This window comes from Rhinopithecus roxellana, chromosome 22 (assembly GCF_007565055.1).
Source record: "Rhinopithecus roxellana isolate Shanxi Qingling chromosome 22, ASM756505v1, whole genome shotgun sequence".
Lineage (NCBI taxonomy): Eukaryota > Metazoa > Chordata > Mammalia > Primates > Cercopithecidae > Rhinopithecus > Rhinopithecus roxellana.
This window is the reverse complement of record NC_044570.1, coordinates 8,083,022-8,103,285: the sequence shown is the minus strand read 5'-3', so window position 1 is coordinate 8,103,285 and position 20,264 is coordinate 8,083,022. Positions and strand designations below refer to the sequence as shown.

General features: G+C 40.3%; 1 long non-coding RNA gene across 1 annotated transcript in view; it reads left to right on the top strand.

Moving 5' to 3' along the window:
* Positions 1-10,091: 10,091 nt before the first annotated feature.
* LOC115895658 overlaps positions 10,092-20,264 on the top strand; it is a 35,761-nt gene continuing 25,588 nt past the window's right edge. The window contains exons 1-2 of the long non-coding RNA XR_004055828.1: positions 10,092-10,214; positions 12,665-12,770. This is a non-coding gene — a long non-coding RNA (uncharacterized LOC115895658). The remainder of the gene's footprint in view (positions 10,215-12,664; positions 12,771-20,264) is intronic.

Genomic DNA, 20,264 nt, shown 5'->3' with positions numbered 1-20,264 from the left:
GCACCAGCAGGTGGAGCTTGATGTGACATCTAACAAAAGGTACCCTGTGCACACACACAAACACAGAGCTCATCAGTGTCCAGGTGTGATGTTCCGTGGTGGGGCAGGCGGTGCCGGGATGAGGGCCACACACACACGTATCAGCATCCAGGTGTGACATTCCGTGGGGCGGGCGGTGCCGGGATGAGGGACACACACACACACACACGTATCAGCATCCAGGTGTGACGTTCCGTGTTGGGGCAGGCGGTGCTGGGGTGAGGGCCCCAGACTCCTCTGAGCCAAATCCAGCTCAGTGACAGCTCTCCCAGCAGCATGCCCAGCTCCATGACACCACAGGCCAGTAGAAATAGTTTCAGTGGAGCTGTCCCTACTCACAGCAGGACAAGGGCCACCAGCCTCTGCAGAGCAGCTCCACCCAGGCAGGTCCTGGCATTCCAGCAAGCCAGAGGAAGGCGGGGTGGACAGCAGAAGCCCTGCTCCAGGATATGGACATGGGACCAGGTCAGCACGCTACGGACGCCACGTTAGCCCCTGGGCGAAGCCTGTGACCCCAGGCTGCACAGCTCAAACCAGGACATGCGTCTCCTCAGTCAGCCGAGCATACTTCTGACTTACACATGTGTGGGAGAAAGGTCTTTAAAGGCTTTGTTTGAAGGCAAAACAATGAAATCCACAAGAAATTACTAACAGCACGTGTTTACGTCTTATCCTGAATCATACATTTTAACAATTCACAGCTGCAGGAAATCTAGAACAAAGTCAAATATTCATCACGTTGGGTTGAAAAGTTGGAGGATTTCGCATCTTATTGAAACGAATTTTTCAAAAATGTTTTTGTACAAATGAATGGCATTGCACCAGGCTGCCCATGGACACCACTTGGGGCCGATTCCCAGCAGTTCCCCACCAGCTTCCACAGGGGTAGCTCCCAACTGGCCTCCCCTCCCTTCAGGGGTGTGAAATGAAATGACGGAGCGGGAGGTGCTGGCTGGGGTCGGGCTCCACGCTCTGGATGGGACGGGCCATAGCACACACCAGCCGGTGCAGGATTCTTCCAAGTGCGAAACTCAAGCAGGGGATGCGACGGGCACGGACTCCGAGGAAGCGCTCGACCTGAAGTGTCTTAGGCTGGTTTCCTGTTAGAATCTTCTGTTTCCCAGATAACAGCAAATGGCTACATTCCAGAAAAAAAGTATCAACTTAAACAACTAAAATAAGTGAACTAAGGGCCAGTACGCCTTCGAAGAAGTGGGTTTCAGAATCTCACTGGGCCCTTTCTCAGGTCAATATTCTTCTTTCTAAAACTAAACCAAGGGGAATAAAAATGAAAACTCTGCTTCACTTTGCAAGTCAAGTCAAAAAAAAAAAAAAAAAAAGAAAGAAAGAAAAAGAAAAAGAAAATACAAAAAAATGAGCCAGGCCTGGTGGCGGACGCCTGTAGTCCCAGCTGTTGGGGAGGCTGACTCAGGAGAATGGCCTGAACCCGGGAGGCGGAGCTTGCAGTGAGCCGAGTTGCGCCACACAGCGCTCCAGCCTGGGCGACAGAGCGAGACTCCGTCTCAAAAAAAAAAAGAAAGGGAAAAATGGATACGGTTTTCGCAGTTGGGTAGCACTCTGGAAAAGCACTGGATCAGTGGTCAGATAATTCAACCGAGGTTCTTGCCGATTAAACTGCCTGTTCAACACATCTCTTGGCCTGGCAGTCAAGTGCAAAAAGAGAAATTTGAACAAAATCATGTATTTTTACGTATATTTTCTATCCTTTTACTTTCTGTTTTTTTTGTATCATTAATTTATGTATTTTTCTTGCCAATATTGTATAGCTAGAATTTTATCTAATTTTATAATTTTTGGTCTTTAATAGGTAGCGTCTACTTATATTCATTGCAATTATTAAAATATTTGGCTAAAATAATTAAAATATCTGTTATATATTTTATTTTAAATGTTCTTTTCATCCTGCTATTTCTTCACTTCCTTTATGACAGCTTTACTGACAGCTATTTAATTTGTTTTGAAGGTTCGTTTATTTTGTTTTGGGTTTTTTTGGCACCATATTTCCCTTCTACTTGTTTGGACACTTTGCATTCTTTCTACTCCTGTAGTGATTACCCATAATACTTTAACACCTATATGTAATTTAAAGACAAAGAAGCAATCAAACCTTTTTCATTGTAATACTTTAGCACTGTTTTGATCTAGTAACCTCTGTAGTGAAGAATGGGGGTTGCCTACCCAATACATACTTATCCTTTGTACCAAAGATACTTTAAATCTGTTGAAGTATCTTTCACTGCATCATGTGTGTAGGTTTTGTTCTGCTTTGCTTTTTTGAAGGAAAAGCTAACTCTATCTCTTGTTATGGGAATCAACCTAGTTATGCATAATGTTATTCACTTGTTGAGGTTGGTAATGGTTAGTTATGTTAACAGTATTTCCAGGAAAAGCTTTGTGGTCCAACACTAGCCATTGATACCTGATGAGCAGCCTTACAGAAGGACTTTATGAAAAAGTTTCTTCTTTAAGAGAAAGCCATAGGAAAATGTTATTTATCTTTTTTCTCTCAATTGCCAAATTTGGATGAGACATGTGGAACTGCTATAAATGTCTTTTTCCCAATATATTGATTCAACAAATACCAAATATGCAACTAACTTTGAAGATAACTACATCTGGAGTTCCTATTAAAAGTTTTCTTATAGTTCATTGTGTTGAGTCATGCCTTCCATTTTGAGTGTGTGAGTGTGCTTTTATTTTCTATATGCATATAGACTTAAAGTATTACTATTATATGTTGCCCAGGCTGGTTTCAAGCTCCTGGCCTCAAGCAATCCTCTAGCATTGTCCTCCCAAAGCAGATTATAGACATGAGGCACCATGCCCAGCTGAGTTATGATCTGTAATACTTGCAGCCGAGAGCGTTCTAACTCACAATGATGATGGCAACCTGTTTGGAGCAGCCACTGTGGCAATGCCAGCTGCAGCAGGGGAGGTGTGGCCAGGGCTGCATGTTCCATGCAGCTGTGAAGAGCTGGGAACAGGTAGGAGCCCTGTCCCCTTCCAAGCTGGTGGGGCGGGAGTCCCGTGCTTAGCTGCAGCTGCCCAACAGTGACTGCAGACTCATGTATCACTATGCTTTTGGGGGCCCAGGAAGCCCCTTTGCCCCTGTAAGCTTGAAAGTGCTTGGTCCTGCTGCCTGGCTTTCCCAACTCTTGTTTGCTCCAAGTGTGGAGCAACATCGTGGCCAAGCCCAGGTGCTATCACAACCCAGTCGGGAGGGTGCCCATGCTCAGGGTGGTGTTGACACACCAGCCCCCTGCCACCACATCCCCTTCCAGACTTTGGGTGCCTGCCCATGAGCACAGGAGTGGAGATGAGGAGATGTTGAGGGTCATTTGGCACAGGCCTGCTGGCACTCCTTGGCATGAACAGTCTGGGCACTGTGGATGGCAAGTTGATGGCAACATTAGGCAGATGGGCTCCTGGAAATAAAGGGTTGGGTCACTGGTGAGGCACTGCTTCAAGCCATCCTCAAAGCTGTCAGTTCCAGGTGAAGTCTTTGGCCCTGAGTGAAAACTTATGGTGCTTTTTCCAGGCCTGCACATGGCTGTGCATGGACTTCTTGCCTTCTGAAGTCCATAAAAACCTCAGACAGCCAGACTTGCACAGACTGTGGGACTACCAGCTGTGGGAAGCACTGACCCAATTCAGGTCTCCTTAACTGCTCCATGGACAACCTGCTCCATTCTGCTGAGAGCTGGACACTAACTGGGACAACCAGCCTGCAGGAAGGAGCTACCCACTCTGGGTCTCCTGAAAACTGTTCTGTTGCTCAACGAACCCCGTCTTTGCCTTGCTCATGCTCCAGTTTTCCATGTCTCATGCTCCAGTTTTCTATGTATGTCGTTCTTCCTGGATGCAGAACCAGAACTCAGGACCACAGAATGGTGGACTGAAAGAGCTGTTAACACACAAAGGGCTAAAACATACCCTCCACTTGATACCTTGTGAGTGGCAAGAAGCAGAAAGAGTTGTTGACCTTCAGGGAGCCCACACTTAGGAGCTCCCCAAGCCAAGGCTGTAACGCCTTCTTTTGAGGCTCTATGGTTCCTAGCATCTCCAAGCTTCTGGGCACCACTGCATTACCCGGTGCCCACAGTGGAAAAAGCCACTTGCAATACGCCTGGTTCAGCTGCAGCATCACACAGAGCTAGCACCTGGAGTTGCCTGCCTCACTGCAGCTGGCATGCCTGGCAGTGCACAGTAGCCAGATCTCACTCGCACACCTCTCATTACTCCACATCTGGCTTGCCCTTGGCAGGCATGGAATCCAGGCTGGTTGCTTCACCAAGTGGGCAGAACAAGCCCAGCAGGCCCAAGAAAAACCCAAGCAGAGGCATCACCAGCCACAGAGGTTTCTGGCTGGCAAAGTGACACCCTAAGAATCCTGTGGCAATAGCAATGCCAATTCTCCTGTATATTGTTATTATGTAGTATTTTGGTCCCATCATGCTTTTACTCAGTACCCCCAACCTGCTCTCATTACCCACTGCTATAGTTCTTGTTTTGAGACAGATAAACAAACCAATGTACTATTAGTCAATACATTTATAGAACACTGGCAAATAATGGACCAGGTAAAGTATGCAAAGAAAATCTCAACAAACACAAAAACATTAATATTTAACAGACCATATTCATGAAGGGAAACATGAGCCACAGTTCAAAAGAAACAATGTACCAACCATAAAACTATTCATTGTGCTCAGTGCCTTTACTGTGCTTCTCCTCGTCAGTTCTCCTCCTATCTCTACCTTGCTGTGTGCCTGAGAAACTGAACTTTGGACTGTGTAAGGTGCTCCCATTCCCTTTGGTTTCCAGGTGGATTCAGCCAATGGGCAGTTTAGAAGGGTGATAAAAGGCAAGTGGTATTTATTGCCTTGGCTCCTCTCTTGTGAAGGGAGTTTAGCTCCTGTCAGTACAGTTTTCTTCCTCGGCTATGCTTATCCTGAGAAGTCAGGAACTGTGGAAGACCTGAGATTTTGCCTTACTGACAACAGATAAGGTGATTATATTCATCCTTACCAAACAGACTAGAGTCCTGGTCAAAGACAAAGACTGTTTACGATTCATAGAAAAAAGCAGCAGCCTGAGCAATCTCTTGAGTTCATACACAACATCTCAGTTCACACAGATCATGCTGAGGCCCAAGTATTCACTGAGCTTGTGGTGGGTTGCTTTATAGGAGAGAAACCCTCAGCTAGAGACTGATCTTTTATCAAGGCTGCTAATGATCTTCCCATCTTCCCCTCCAGAGAGATAACTCATTCAATGAAATGCTAGTAAAACTCCTTAAGTGTTGAGGGGAAAGGGTCTCCAGGTAGGTAACACTGGAAAATAGGCCAAGGTCTCCTGTGACGGAAAGGGGAAGGCTTTAGGATGTTGGAATGCTTCTTAGGGGAGAATGACATTTCCTGTCATTAGTCTCTAGCTGTCAAGGTGGATTTTTGGTGGACCATGTGGAAATGCTGAGAAATGAAGCAAAAAATCCTCCCAACACTTTCACCCTAGTCTGAACTGATGAGTACTCCCCAGTGTTGCTAACATTGTGTGTTGCATTATAACTCATTTGTTTCTCACAAATCTGCTCATTTTTATAAATAGTCCATCTTTAAATTCTTATATTACCCAGTTTGTGCATGTCTCATTGTTGCATGTAGAGATCATATCTTAGCCAAGGACATATATTAAAAACATTTCTAAATAACAAAAACCGACTCTATTTGATTTAGCAGAGGGGCTGTAACAAAATATAAGCTTTGGGAAGGATGAAGGAATGAAGATTGGAAGTGAAGCAACCAGGAACAATGTCCAGAATATGGAGAGTTAATTTAGCAGTCCCTATTCCCATTACAGACACACAATGTTACAAACACTGACACTGAGTTCTGATGCTGCTCCTAGAACTTTTGGGCACACTGTTCCCTCTAACTCTGATAGGCCTGCTGACTGTCTCCATCCTCACCAGCACAACTTTGTCAAAATTCCAGACTCTGTATCCTTTATTTTCAATTCAGCCTCCAGTACAAGCACTGATTGGCAGAGCCTGGTTAGGTACCACCACTCCGATTGCAAGGGAAACTAGTATGTTGAGGTTCTACAATGAAAGGTGACACACTCTGCCATATAACTTGAGGAATTCCTGAAATATAAGGAATAATAGATTCTGAGCAGCCAAACTAAGTGACCAACGGCCACTACTTGCCCACCCCAATAAGTGCCAAATTAGAGAAGAGTCATGATCCAGAGGGAAATAGGGATCAATGGGATATTTTATATCAGACCAAGTAGATGTAGAAATTCTTCAAGAAAACTTTTGTTAATTTCTAGCATATTGCAATAGATACTTGGATAAGATGGTGCAAGCTAGCTGGTAAAGCCAGCTCTTCCTGGTTTGCCTGGGATTTTTTAAGTGTTTTAACAGTTGAATACCCTAAAAATAAAGGTTTATAGTTGGATACCCTGACAATAAATGTTCATAATGAGGACATGCCTTCAGTCAACAGCATTATGTTACCTTGATTGTCAGTGTTGCAGGAATCAGGACACTGGAGAGACCAATGAGGGGAACAGGAGGATTTTATTTAGGTGGCCACCAGCTCAGCAGATTAATATCCAGAGGTTGAGCGATGAACAAAGACAGGGCTTGACTTTTATTCATGCGACCAAAGTAGGTTGGCTAGCCAATGGCACAAAACTTGCCAGGCGGGGAAAGCAAACTTACAGAAGCAGAACAAACGCAGTTAATCAAACGGTTACAGATCTTGTAACTCAGGCATGTCTTGTGACCTTTGCCATGCTGCACAGAAGGGAAAAACAGGAACTTGCAAAATCCTTGCAAACTTGCAGAAGGAGTATACAAGCAGAACAAGGAATGATGGCATGGGGAGAGAATTTCAGGCAGAGACTGAAAATAACTTGTTTTTCTTGTCCCTGATCTTGTTAGTCCTATGGCCGTTCTTTCCCATACCCAGCCATGGATCTCTTGCATGGCTTTCGCTAAGGCCCGCATTTGTCTTTGACTTTCCCTAAGGCCTGCATTTGTCTTCTTAAGGACAATTCCCCTAGCTCACAGACATCACCCTTAATTTGACCTATGATTGCGAGTGACTGGGCGAACAAGATCTCATAGGACAAACACCCAATTTGTTCGGTGCAAGTGCACCTGATTCAGAGGAGGACCGTGGGCAGGACCTGATCCCATCTTAGATGAGCTTCTTGGTAATATTTCATTAATAGCTGCTTGAGTGTTCAGTTCATGTGCTCCACTTTTCCTGAGCTTTGCAGCTGGTAGGCTATGTGTAACTTCCATTTCCTCAAGGGCCTGGTTTGCAACAAGAAGGTCCTGCACCAGTTTATATTCATTAGTCCCCAGTTTCCACATTGGCAAAAGCGGAGTGTTCTACAGTGACCAGCATCAGGCTAAGATCCTGTGTTCTAACTGCCACTTCAAATGCCCTTGAATGCCATGTATGGCTTATCAGGGAAGTGGGTAATGACGAAACTGAACTGATATTTCCCCCGGTTTTAGTTCTACTATCTTTGGTATCTGGCTCAAAGCCAGGCTAGGGGCATTACCTTCAGCCCACACTCTAGGAATTTTACTAGGCAACCAATACAGCTCATCTGGCCCTAGTTTTGACAACCCTTCTGCATACAGCTTCCATTCTTCTGCCTGCAGGATGTCAAGAGTTAACACCATCTCTTCAGGATAGTGGCAGACTTAAAGTTATGGGCCATATCATTGCCTAGTATTCAGCCTCAGTGTCTACCATAAAGCCCCTTACTTCCACCATGACCATGGGGTCCTGGGGGCCTAAGGAGATATAGCCTTGTTTGGCCTAGTCTTCATACCCTTCAGTCCCTGCCAGCCTGATAAGGTCGGCATCTGGCTCCTTCTTGGTGTGATAGTCCTTAGCTGGCAGCCTTCTAGCTCCTTGACTTTCATCCTCTCCCTCTTTGCCCTCTGGACATTCATTCTTCCAGTGTCCTTCCTTCTTGCACCCTGCACACTGGTCCCTATCCAGTCCTGTCTGATTCTTGGGTCATTGCTTGATTTAACCTTTTCCTTATCCACACCTACATCCACATCCTCTTGTGACATTCGCCCCCTTTCCATAAGTGCTGCCACCAGCAAATTGGCCTTTTTCCTGAGTCTCCGATCAGCTGCTCTTTTTGTCTCCTCACCATGGTTAGTGTACACCTTGGTGGCCAATTCTAAAAGCTGAGTGATATTCATGCCAGTGAAACTCTCTAGCTTTTTGCAGTTTTCACCTGATGTCTCCCTGGGCTTGCCCTACAAATCCGGCATTGGTTTTCAGCAGCCTCACGATCAAACAAAGTGTAAAGCTGGAAGGCCTTACAGAGTCTCTCATAAAACTGGCTACAGCTTTCATTTGCACTCTGAAGCACCTCTGAAATCTTTCCCATATTGAATGTCTTTTTCCCTCCTTCTCTCAAACCTTGCAGCAGTGCCTCTTTGTACCTCTACAGTTGCTGTAGTTGGGCTGCGTCATTTGGGTCCCAGTGCGGGTCTGCTTCTGGGAACTGGCCCTGTGCATATTCCAGGACATTAAGGATGCCTTCCAGTGTATTGTTTTCTAGTCAGTGAAGGGCTACCTGGGTCACCCTTCAGCATTCCTTGGTGTTGAACAGCATCAGGACAAGCTGTTTGCAATCTGGCAAGTTGGATTGTGTGTCTGAAAAATAGACTGTATCAGATCTGTGAGGGCCTGGGGATTCTCCATGTAGGAGGGAGTATGGTGTTTCCAGTTTAGGAGATCAGTGGTTGAAAAAGGCTGGTAAATGAAAGTTGGTTGCCCCACCTTGGACCTGGCCCTGTTCATCATAATAGATGGGTCCCCTGGTTTCTCAGAGAGGCATCTGCAAAGCTCTGTTGCAGCCAGATTGGAGGCAGCTTGCTTGATCATCCTGACTTTCCTCCTTGACCTCCTGGGGTGAGGGCTCAGATTTCTCCCTTTGGGGTTAGCCTGGGGCACGTCACCATCTAAGTCTGGCTGCTATGGAGCCAGCCTTAGTAATGGTGGGTAGATTGGTGCAAAACTGGTTTTCTTGTGTTTTTTCCTTTCTCTCTGTAGCTGACAGTGTTCTGCAATAAGCTGCCAGGCAGGGCTGCAGCCACGCAGGTCGGGTTTGAATTATATTCAGCCAGGAGGTGATGAGGCTCCTCTTCTGTCCTTATGGGACAGGTCTTGCCTCAGGCCCAAACCTTATCATGGTCCTGTAGCACACTGTCACTGGAATTGTCCTGTAGCTCCTTAAATTCCGTTGTGCTGTCAGAGAGCAGCACCAGGTCGTGGGAGAGCTGATCTCCCTTCTGGGGTGAAGTTCTCCGGATAGCATGCCTGGAGTCATGGGTCTCCCCTAGCCCAGGGCCCCAGATCCACAGGCAAAGGAGACAGCAAAACTGTCATCTTGACTCCTGGCTGGCTCACCAAAATATGTCTGGAATCTGGAGACCAGAGAGATTAATGAAGGGAACAGGAGGATTTTTATTTAGGTGGCCACTAGCTCAGCAGATTAATATCCAGAGGCTGAGCAATGAACAAAGACAGGGGCTGACTTTTATTCATGCAGCCAAAGGGGATTGGATAGCCAGTGGCGCCAAACTTGCGAGGCAGGGAAAGCAAGCTTACAGAAGCAGAACAAATGCAGTTAATCAAACTGTGACAGATCTTGTAACTCAGGCACGTCTTGTGACTTTTAGCATCCTGCACAGATGGGAAAAACAGGACCTTACAAAATCCTTGCAAACTTGCAGAAGTAGTTACAAAAATAGTTATAGGAGCAGCACAAAGAATGATGGCATGGGCACAGAATTTCAGGAGGAGACTGGTAAGAACTTGTTTTTCTTGTCCCTGCTTTTGGAACCCATTTCTTCAGGGCCCCTGCCTGGCCTTGCAGGTAATGTTATCATAGCTCCAGCTGGACTTTGGAGTGAGTCAGCCTGGTCAGAGAAGGACTTGTTTTTCTCTTTACTTGTTTTTCTTACATTTCGTGGTTCATCAGCAAGAAACAACATGCTATTTACCTTCATAGTAGAAGAGTCCAGCAGAACCAAGATAGAAGCAGAGTGGGTGAATCTAAACCTGTGGACACATTCATCTTGGAAACCCTAAGAGAGGCGAAAGGTGAGTATCTAGCTAATACTAGACAGTCATTATGACTAATTCTGACTGTTAGAGGGAGTGCAAAAGTCAGTCTCAAAGCTAACAGCCAGTACTAGGAAACAGAAACAAAGTAACAAGAAACTCTTATAGCAGCAGAGTTCTTCTAAATAATTCCATTGGATGGTATTTTTGGTCGTTAGTCTACTTAGAAAGAAAATTGGACCTTTTAAAATTATTATTGTGATAAAGTGCTCATCACAAAATTTTCCACCATAATCATTTTTAAGTGTACAATTCAGTACTTTAAATGCCTTCACATTGTTGATGTAACCTGTCTCTAGAACTTTATCTTGTAAAACAGAAACTCTATACTTTTTAGAACAACTTCTCCCTATTCTCCCCTCCCCACAGTCCTGGCAACCATCACCTACTTACTGTTGCCCTGAATTTGACTATTCCAAGGACTTCATATAGATGGAATCAAACTGTATTTGTTCTTTTATGTCTGGCTTATTTTACTTAACACAGTGTTTTTCCTGTAAGTGCAGTTGTAGCATGTCAGAATTTTATTCTATTTTAAGGCTGAATAATATTCCATTATAAGTATATTTCATATTTTGTCTGTCTATTCATCTCTTAATGGAAATGTGAATTGTTTCCATCTTTTGCAGTTGTGCATACTATTGCCATAAATATTTATGTCCAAATATCTGTAAGCCAGGCTTTCAATTATTTGGGGTATATATATAATGTTGGAATTACAGAATCATTTTTCACATCAGTTGCACTATTTTGTATTTTCACTAGCAATTCATAATGTCCATTTTCTCCACATTTTTCCCAACACTTATTTTCTCTTGAAAGTAAGTATTAATTTACATGAAATGGTATCTGCTTGTAGTTTTAATTTGCATTTTCCTAATGGACAATGATGTTGAGAATATTTTCATGTTCTTATTGATGATTTGTATATCTCCTTTGGTGAGAAATGTCCATTCAAACCCTTAACCTATTTTTAATGGGTTTTTCTCATTAAGTTGTAGGAGTTATTTATATATTCTGGACATCAGTTTATCAGATGTATGATTGACAGATATTTTCCCTATTTGTGTGTTGCCGTTTCACTCTGTTGGTAGTGTTTTTCGGTACTCAGAGGTTTCTAATTTTGTCCAGTTTACATAGTTTTTATTTTGCCGGGTGTGGCGGCTCACATCTGTAATCCCAGCACTTTGGGAGGCCGAGGCGGGCAGATGACCTGAGGTCAGGAGCTTGAGACTAGCATGACCAATATGGAGAAACTCTGTCTCTACTAAAAAAACAAAATTAGCTGGGCATGGTGGCGCAAGCCTATAATCTCAGCTACTCCCAGACTCTCCTGAGGCAGAAGAATCTCTTAAACCCAGGAGGCGGAGATTGCAGTGAGCCAAGATTGCATCATGCACTCCAGCATGGGTAATAAGAGCAAAACTCTGTTTAAAAAAAAAAAAAAAAAAAAGAAGATATTCTGAAGTATTTTATTCTTTTGGATTCTATTTTAAATAGGATTATTTTCTCAATTTCCTTTTCAGATTATTCGGTGACAATATATGAAAATATGACTTTTTTGTATGTATTGAATGTCTAATAGTTTGTGTATTTGTATAATCTTTGTTTTCAACATAAAGGTTCGTGTCATCAGCAAATTAAGATAATTTCATTATATTTTACAATTTGGATGTGTGTTTTTTTTCCCTTGCTTAATTGACCTGCCTTAAATTTCTAGTACACTGTTAAATAGCAGTGATTTAGATGGGCACCTCTGGCACAGTGGCACATGCTGGAATCCCAGAACTTTTGGAAGCCAAGGCAGATGGAGCACTTGAGGCCAGGAGTTCAAATTCAACTTTTCTTTTTGCAAAATTTCTGTGTACTATTCACCAATGTTCTAAAATGCAACATATTGTATTGTAAACCTTAAAAACAAATAGAGAGACTCTTTAAAAGAAAAGGTGTTTATTTGGAAAAGGAACATTACAAGTTATGCACAAGCTGTAGTAAACTAGGTGCACATTCTGAGCAGTAAAGGAAGACAAAGGAGTTTTAAAGTACTAAATGAGGAGGATTACACAATTGTTATGAAATAACTATCCCTGGCTACAAAGATCAATAAAACAGATGTGTGGGTAAGTCAAAAAGAAAAGTAACAAACATAATGCCAGTCTGAGGTTGAATAGGCAGTTGCTGGGCAAATGTCTTGTGGAAATATTTTTTATAAGTTTGTGATATGGTTGCAATCTGTGTTCCTACCCAAATCTCACACTGAATTGAAATCTTCAGTATTGAAGCAGGGGCCTGGTTGGGGGTGATTGGATCATGGGGGCAGTTGCTCACAATACCCCTTTGGTGCTGTCATTGTGATAGTGAGCTCTCCTGAGATACAGTTGTTAAAAAATGTGTGCCACTTTCCCCTCTCTCTCTGGATCCTGCTCCAGCTATGTGAGACATTTGTATCTGCTTTGCCTCCTGCCATGAATTAAAGTTCCCTGAGGCCTCCCCAGAAGCACATACTCCCATGCTTCCTGTAGAGCCTGCAGAACTGTAAGTCAATCAAACCTCTTTTCTTTATAAATTACCCAGTTTCAGATATTTCTTTATAGCAATGTGAGAACAGACTAATAGTGATACTAACAATCACTTGATCCAGTAACCTTTAAATCCTCGTACCCAGGATTCTGTATAGTAGTTTAAACAGGCTTGAAATTAGTTTAAATAAGACCACTTAAATGGACTAACAGTTTGTGATGCCTTTGTTCAAGGTTGTAGAGTTTTGTAGAGTCTACTTTGCTGTCAGGCATTTAAGTATGAGAACGCTGTATTCCTGGCCTTTCCTGGCTCCATTTGTTAGGATTTTTTTTTTTTTTTTTAACATTAGGGACTCCATTTTTAATCTGACAACTTTCACAGTGTACATATGTAATATTGTCACATAAAGTAATTTGCTTCTAAGTGTCAGATAAAAATAGTCAGGAGGTCCAAAGTTGGAGGAAATAAAGAATGTGTCTTTACTACAATATCAACCACTAACTATATGACTTTAACTGGCAGCCTCAATTTTCATATTTATAAAACAACATACTGAAAAGTATTAATGTTTATACTTTTTTCCCACATTATACATTTTAAAATGAATACTATCCACAAATCTAATATGCCAAAGTGGTCAAAAGCCTGCTGCTAATTAAAAAAAAAAGAGTAAGAAAAAATAATAAACCAAGAAAAAAAAAAGCAACCGATATGGCTAGGTGTGCACATGTAGGATTATTTTCTCCCATTATACTATAACTATCTGTGACCACCTTACTGTTTCATTGTACAGAACCCTATTCAAACTACCTCTGCAGAATCCTGTGTGCCAGGATTTAAAGATTACTGTACCTAAAAGTACTTCATAGAAATACTTCCAACTTTCTAGTCCAATAGAGGAAAGTTTTCACTCACTGAATAAAGAAAAATTAAATTCTTTGTAGTATTTTTAATTGTGGGAAACAAAATTTTAACATTTTACTAATTTCTAAGTGTACAGTTCACTAGTGTTAACTGTATTCACACTGTTGTGCAGTAGATCTATAAAATTTTCTTGACAACTTAAAATAAATATACGTATTAATGGGGTACAAAAATGATGCTTTCATATATGTGCATGTTGTAGAAAAATTAAATTAAACTTATTAACATATCCATCACCTCACACACTTACTCTTTTTATGAGAACATTTAAAATCTACTTTTAGCAATTTTAAAGTATACATCATTATTAACAACAGTTATTATACTATAAAATTTATTACTTACACTTATTTCTCTTATCTAAGTAAATACTTTGTGCCCTTGACCAATGTCTGCCCATTGCCTATATGCTCCTACCCCAAGCCAATTACATTCTCTGCTTTGATAGGTTCAATTTTTAATATTTGCACATATAAGTGAATATACGCAGTATTTGTCTTTCTGTACCTACCTTATTTCTTTTAATATAATAGCTAGTAAGTTTATTTATGCTGTCACAAAATGCCAGAAGTTCCCTTTGTTAAAGGCTTAATAGTATTTCCTTGTGTAGATATACCACATTTTCTGTACTCCTTTATTTGTTAATGGACATTTAAGTTGATTTCATATCTTAGCTATTGTGAATAATGACTGCAGTGAACATGGAAGTGCAGATAATTCTTCTACATGCTGATTTCAATTTCCTTGGATAAATACCCAGAACTGGAATTGTTAGATCATGTGTAAGGAAGGATAACCTACATCATAAAAGAAGGACGATCTCAAATAAGAACCTACTGTTATACCTCAAGAAATTAGAAAAGTAAGAACAATATAAGCCAAAAGTTAGCAGAAAGAAGAGCAGATAGATCAGAAGACAAATAAAGTAGGATTACAAAAACATTTTAAAAGATTAACAAAACTAAGATTTAACTTCCTGAAAAATAAGCAAAATTGATAAATCTTTACACTAAGAAAAAAATTAAAGACTCAAATAAATCAAATCAGAAATAAGAGAGGAGATATTACAGCTGGTATCACAAAGGTACAAAGATTATGAAACTATTACAAACCAACAAATTTTATACCAAACAATGAGGTAACATAGAAGAAAGGAACAAATTTATAGAAATATAAAACCTATCAAAGATGATCATGAAGAAATAAAAAATGAACAAACCAAATTATGAGTAAGAAAACTGAATCAGTAATAAAACCCTCCCATCATCAAGGTTGTGGTGAGCAGTGATCTCACCACTTCACTCCAGTGTGGGTGACAGAGCAAGACCCTGTCTCAAAAAACAAAAAAAGTCTTTCATCAAAGCAAATCACAAGATTTAATGGCTTCTTGGTGGATTCTACCACATAATTTAAGAAAAACTAATGCCAATCCCTTGTCAACCCCTTCCAAAAAGTTAAAGAAGACAGAATACTTGAAACTTATTTTTTAAGTCTAGAATTACCCTAATACCCAAGCTAGACAAGAATATCACAAGGAAAGAAAATACAGGCCAATACTCCTGATAAACATGGATGCAAACTGCCTCAACCAAATGCTAGCAGACTAAAAGACAGCACATTAAAAGAATCATTTGCCATGATCAATCGATATTTATCCCTGGGATGCAAGAATGTTTTAACATATACACATGAATATATGTGATATATAACATTAATAGAATGAAGGACAAAACCATATGATCAGCTCAATAGATGCAGACAAGCTTTGACAAAATTCCACATATTTTTAAAATTAAAATCTCCACAAATTAGGCGTGTAACTCAACACAATAAAAGCCATATATATTACCAACTTGCAGCCACATTACACTCAGAAGCTTTTCCCCTAAGATCAGGAATGAGACAAGGATGTCTACTCTCACCCCTCTTATTCACTACAGTACTGGAAGTGATAGCCAGAGCAGTCAAGTAAAAAATAAATAAATCTCATCTAAACTGGAAAGAAAGAACTGAAACTCTCTCTAATCACTGATGATATGAACTTACATATATTGAAGTCTGGCAATGCTGCCATTCTTGATAGGGTTGCTGACAAGCCCCTGTGAATGTGGACTTTCTCTAGCTATCCTCTGGGTCATTTTGCTGTTCATGATATAAGACAGACAGTTGCTATGTGTATCATCAAAGCAGTGGACAAGAGGGCTGCTGGAGCTAGCAAGGTCATCAATTCTTCCAAAAAATCTCAGAAGGCTAAATGAATGTTATCCTTAATATCTGCTACCCCAGTACTAATCAGTGGTGGAAGAATAGTCTCAGAACTGTTTGTTTCAATTGGCCATTTAAGTTTAATAATAAAAGGATCATTAATGAAAATAATGCATCACAAAACTTCAGAAGGAAAGTAGAGTGTCTTATGGGCCACTGGTAGGCAGAGTGTTGTTTGTTTGTTGTTGATTTTTTTTTTCTTTTTTGCATATGGCAGTTTTCAGTTACTGGGTTTAAAAACCAATACTATTTAATTAAAACAACTTGAATAAAAATCTGTCACAGCATTTTAAGAACCATTAAAACAGTTTAATGAGAAACCAAGAAAAGAATCCAAAATATATTACAACGCTATATTAATCAAAGCAGCATGACACAGCATATAAACAGATACACTGACCAAGGGAACAGAATAGAAACCTATGTACTTACCATACCATAAGCTGACTTTCAGTTGACAGGGAAAAATAAACACAAACAAGGAAAAACACCTTTCATGGTGGCTCATGTCTGTAATCCCAGCACTTTGAAAGGCTGAGTTAGGAGGATCACTTGAGACTACCCTGAGAAACACAGTGAGACCCCCATTTCTACAAAAAAAAAACTTCTTAAAAATAATAATAAATTAGCCAACATAACAAGCTACTCAGGATGCTGAGGTGAGAGGATCTCTCAAGCCTGGGAGGTCAAAGCTGCAGTGAGCTGTGATCACTCCACTGCGCTCCAGCCTCCATGACAGACCAAGGTCCTATTTCAAAACAAAACAAACCTAAAAAGTTGTTACTGATGTGACCTAAAACTTCAATAATTTACAAAGTATTTCAACCTCATAAGATACAAAAATGGTTTTAAAATCTGAATAAGTATAGATGTCATACCTCCAGGCAACAGAGATAATACTTCATTGGTAGCAGAAACGCCAAGCTGCTCAAAGAGCTGCAACATTTCCAGCTGGTAGTATGTTGGGGATTTAGTTTAAGCAGCTTTGTCTGTATGTATTTCTTGTGTATATCCATGCATGAATACCTGAATCCCCAAACATATATATATATGGACACATACATACACAGAAACATATATATACATGTCATGTCATCTATCATTTACCAATATTCAAACACATACGTTAAAATAAGGTAGAAATTTATTTAGAAATAAGAGCAGGTATCAAAACATAACAGGAATACTATATTAAACAAAATTTTATGGGCAAAACCATATATGTGTAATAAAACAAAATCCATGAGGCCAACTTAAATTTGACTAATAGCTACTGAGTGTGGAAAAACTGTGTTTCTAACATGATTTACATCAACTTCCCCGGGGCAGTTAATTTTAAAAAACAAAATACTCATGCAGTTACTCATACCACACCTTTGCCAGCCTTTCGAGTTTTACTTGCTGACTCTGTTTCTGAATTTTATTTACCTTTGAAGAATTTAACTCATGGGAGACCACACAAGATTTATGAAATGCACATTATTTACATGTGCATTAAAAAGTATATTTATTGAATGAAAACCTGCCTTGTAAAAAGCTTACATAAACGTATGAATATGAACTATTCAGGCCCTGCTTTACCTGCACTGCTTTTTTTTTTTTTTTTTTTTTTTGAGATACAGTCTCACTTTGTGTCCCAGGCTGGAGTACAGTGGCTCAATCTCTGCTCACTGCAACCTCCACCTCCTGGGTTCAAGAGAATCTCCTGCCTCAGCCTCTGGAGTAGCTGGGACTACAGGTGCACATCACCATACCTGGCTACTTTTTTGTATTTTTGGTAGAGACAGGGTTTCATTATGTTGGCCAGGCTGGTCTGAAACTCCTGACCTCAGGTAATCCGCCCTTCTTGGCCCCCCAAAGTGCTGGGATTATCAGTATGAGCCACCGCATCCAACCTGTGAGTTTCTGGTTTGGTTTAGTTCTATGATTTTTCACATAAAACACAATATGTTGCATAATTATTTTGTAACTTCCTTAAAGTGCTCTTTTTAGTAAAGATTCACAAACTTGAGAGTGCATAAGAATAACGTCCTTAACAAAGGACTTGTTAAATCAGATCACTGGGCTTATTGGTAGGAAAAATATTGGCAAATGAATTATGCCTGCCTAACAGCAAAGAACATTGTCCATAAGATGGTATACTAGAACTCTCCAGGCCCTCATTCCACCAGAGACACCAAGTTAAGAAGAAACTGCAGACTACAATACCTTTGTAAGAGCTCTCAAGACCAGCTGAGAAACTATAGCAAGCCATGCCAAGTAAAATCAAGAAGGGACAGGAAGAGTTATTGGACTATCAGTAATTTCTCAACAGAAACATTTCAGGCCAGAAGGGAGTGGGATGACACATTTAAAGTGCTGACATTTTAAAACTGCCAACCAAATTAACTGTATCTCCCAAACTATCCTTCAAAAATGAGTAAAAAATAAAAGTTTCCCATATAAAAGCTGCAGAAGTTAATTACTGTAAGAACTGCTCTTCAATGATTGCTAAAGAAAGTCCAAATTTGAAAAAAAAAAAAAGGATGCTAAAGAGCAATATGAAAATATAAAGATTCTAGTAAAGGTAAATATGTAGAAAAATACAGTCATTTGGTTTGTTATAATTTTAGTGCATTGATTCACTTTTAATTCTTGTATGGAAGTTAAATTTAAAAAGAAAAAGTAACTATAAATTTATGCTAATGAATAAACATAACCAAGTAGGGAGGTTACAGCTAGAGAGGCACATATTGTATATGTGACTGAAGTTGTTATATCAATTTAAAATAGAATGTTATAAACTTTAAGATATTTAATTGCAATGATAATATTGCAAACATAATATATCTACAATATACACAAAAGAAATGAGCAGGGAATCCCAACCAAAAAAAAAAAACTAAACACAAAGGAAGGCACTAAGACTTAAGCAGGAACAAAAAAGCTAAACAGAAAATAATTAACAAAATGGCAATAGTAAGTCCTTCCCCTATTATAATCTAATTTAAATGTAAATAGATTGAAATCTAAAAATAACATTGGAGTATCTGGATGTAGGGGCTCAGGCCTGTAATCCTAGCACCTGAAGAGGTCGAGGCAGATGGATCATTTGAGGCCTGGAGACTAGCCTGGCCATTGTAGCAAAACCCAATCTCTACTAAAAATGTAAAAATTAGCTGGGTGTGGTGGCACACAACTGTAATCCCAGCCCCTCAGGCGGCTGAGGCACAAGAATCACTTGAACCCAGGAGTAGGAGATTGCAGTGAGCCAAGATCACGCCACTGCACTCTAGCTTGGGTGACAGAACAAGACTCCATCTCACCAAAAAAAAAAAGAGATTGAGAGACTCTGTCTCAGAAAAAAAAAAGAAAATAATGTTGTAACATTGGAGACTGTAACTTGACTGGGTATAAAAGAACAAAACAAAACAGAATCTAACTATATGTTTGTCTATCTTAGATCTAATGACATACGTAGGCTGAAGGTGAAATGATGAAAAAAGATAATTCAGGCAATAGTAACCAAAAAGAGCAGGAATGACTACAATAACAGACAAAACAGACTTCATGCAAAAAACCATTCAAAGAGGCAAAAAATGTTATATAATAATAAAAGGGTCAATTCAACAAGAAAATATTTAAAATGTTTAAAATTGAATCAGTAATAAATAGCCCACCAACCAAAAAAAGCCCAGGACAAGATGGATTCAGAGCTGAATTCTAGTGGATGTAAGAAAGAAGAGCTGGTACTCATTCCTACTGAAACTATTCCAAAAAAATTGAGGAAGAGGGAATCCTCCCTAGCTCATTCTATGAGACCATCATCATCCTGATACCAAATCCTGGCAGAGACACAACTAACAAAAAAAATTTCAGGCTAATATCATTCTTGATGAATGTCAATGCAAAAATCCGTAGCAAAATACTGGCAAACTGAATCCAGCAGTAGATAAAAAAGCTAATTAGTCAACTATAATCAAGTAGGGTTTATCCTCTGGGAAGCAAGGTTGGTTGAACAGATACAAATAAAAAAAAATGTGGATTATCCCATAAACAGAAATAGAGACAAAAACTACAAGATCATCTCAACAGATGCAGAAAAGGCTTCTATAAAATTCAATACCACTTCATGTTAAAAGCTCCTAATAAACTAGGTATTAAAGAAACACAACCCAAAATAACAAGAGCCATCTATGACCAACCACAGCCAACATCATACTGAATGGACATAAGTTTAAAAGCATTTCCCTTGAAAACTGGCACAAGACAAGGAGGCCCTCTCTCATCACTCTTATTCAACATAGTATTGGAAGTTCTGGCCAGGGCAGTCGGCCAAGA